This window comes from Micropterus dolomieu, linkage group LG17, assembly GCF_021292245.1.
Source record: "Micropterus dolomieu isolate WLL.071019.BEF.003 ecotype Adirondacks linkage group LG17, ASM2129224v1, whole genome shotgun sequence".
NCBI lineage: Eukaryota > Metazoa > Chordata > Actinopteri > Centrarchiformes > Centrarchidae > Micropterus > Micropterus dolomieu.
In genome coordinates, this window is record NC_060166.1 from 36,915,016 (window position 1) to 36,917,312 (window position 2,297).

The following is a 2,297-nucleotide window of genomic DNA, read 5'->3' on the forward strand; positions in this document are numbered from 1 at the left end:
TCTATGTCGTCTGGAAGCTTTTCTTTCTTTTCTTTTCAGTCCATACTTTTCATGGCAGTCTCTTCACTTTTCTCCACACAAAATAAAGAGATTCACAATGGTGCATAAGTTCTTATCTTTAGATTCAAAGTAGCTAATGACATTTTTCCTTTCAACTGTGATTGTATGTGTTGTTTTAGAATATATGTAATTCTCAAGGTTCCTCCAGAATGTGCTGCAGAATGAACAGTCGTAGAAAAGATGATTTAAAGTTTCTTGTTCTGTTCTACAAAAGGTGCAGTTGTTATCAACAAGCATGAATTTTGAGATAAGCATGTTGGTTGGATATATTTTATGCAAAATTTTCAAATGTAATTCTCTAACTTTGTTTGTAATACAGAATCTAAAAGGAACAAGCCGTGCTTTACACCACTTAATATTGGAAAACTGAGAATTCCAGAAAGATTTGCCACCAGGTGTTATTTTCTTTAAATTTAAAAAGCATGTTCTAATGTGTTTGTTAACATATCAATATTATTTATATAAAGATTATGTGAAACTGGGCACTTCTTGCTGTTTCTTATAGGTTTTCATTAGTTCCAATAAACCATTAGGTATAGATTTAAAGACTGAGCTATATTCTCTGAATGTTATTGGGAATGCTTTCTCTCTAAGAAAGGACTCATACTAAATTAATTGACCGTTACAATCAAATAAGTCCCTTAAGAAGATGATAATTCTGTCAAACCAGTTTTGTAAATAAAGTGACTTGTTCCTTTTGGTGATGCATTCATTATTCCATATAATAGACTTGTGTGGAGAGAAGTTATGAGAACAGCACAGCTTCCACGCTAAAACAGCTTGTTGAAAAAATCGGGACAGTTTTAACTTTGTGATATTATAGTGACACTTCAACAAGAATTGGAGACCTCCAACTTCTTTGAAAATGTTATGTGGGATAAAGTATCATAATGAGTCGGGTGCATTTAAGCATTCTTTTAACCATTTCACCTTGAAGGTGTAGTTCAAGTCACAAAAGTCCAAAAGTCCAAAGCCGCCTTCCTCCTTAGAGCCAGAGAGCAGCGCTTTTTTTTAAGTGATGGTGCTTATTCTTCCATACGAAGCTTATGAGTACGTTATTAATGTCTTTGCATGTTGAATCGTGGACACTGAGGGGAGAGCAGGGTAGACAAATCTTGACATCCCTTCTGCTTTAGTCAGGAGTATTGAAATGTCTCTTTGAAGCCATAAGCTCAGGTCTTCTTCAATTTAAGAGAGAAGTTAAGTTTCTGACGTTCCATGTAGTCGTTGCAGATATTTTACACATTTCTTGACTGATATATTAAACAATTGCTTATCATCAGTTTGATATAAACATAAAATTTCACATTTAGATTTGTTGAGTGTTAATCCAGAAGCAGCAGAAAATTGGTCAATTAAGGATATAGCATATTCAATCTGATGTTTGTCCTTTAAAAAAAAGGGCTGTATCATCAGCTGACTGAGTCAATCAGATTTCTTTACCAAAAATAGACAAACCTTGAATATGTAGTGACAGTAGTTCAACCACCAGCAGGAACAAAAAAGGTGAAATACGGCAGCCCTGGCGAACTGATCTAAGTACAGGAAATCTTTTTGCTGGTATTTGGGTAAAATATAACACAACTGTCAATATTTTTATAAAACATTTCTACAGTGGATATAAGTTTTGGTCCAAAATCAAATGTTTGGAGTGCTTTGAACAGGAAGTAGTGGTCTACAGTATCAAATGCTTTACAGACATCGAGAAATACAATCAGAGCATCGGTTTAAATTTTATCAGAATAGTCCAGCAAGTCAAGAACAAGTCTTATATTTGAACTTATGTGACGTTTAGACATGAAACCTGTTTGTGTTTCATTTATGATCTCGTGAAGGCCTTTTTTTAAACCGCTTAGCAAAAATGAATGACAATATTTTATAATCAGTGTTTAAGATAGTTATAGGTCTCCAGTTTGGCCTTGCTTCATACTTGTGGCCATTTCTTTTTTAGCATTACATTCTTTGAATAATTCAAGTAGAGGACTTTCAATGATGTCCCAAAAATGTAAATACAATCCAACAGAAAGTCCATCATTACCCGGCGATTTCCCTTTTTTCATCGACAAAACAGCTTCTGAAATTTCTATTTTTGTAACGGCCTGTTCACATTCCAGTTTAAAGTGTTCAGATATAGTTGGAGTGAATTCTTTAACTGACTCAATAAATTCATCACAATCATCGACTTGAGTATTTGTCTTATATATATATTGCTATAAAATGAGCCAACATGTCTAGAG

At 33.9% G+C, this 2,297-nt stretch overlaps 1 long non-coding RNA gene across 1 annotated transcript in view; it reads right to left on the reverse strand.

Moving 5' to 3' along the window:
• LOC123985696 overlaps positions 1–1,032 on the reverse strand; it is a 4,651-nt gene extending 3,619 nt beyond the window's left edge. The window contains exon 1 of the long non-coding RNA XR_006828726.1: positions 991–1,032. This is a non-coding gene — a long non-coding RNA (uncharacterized LOC123985696). The remainder of the gene's footprint in view (positions 1–990) is intronic.
• Between the last annotated feature and the right edge of the window lie 1,265 nt (positions 1,033–2,297).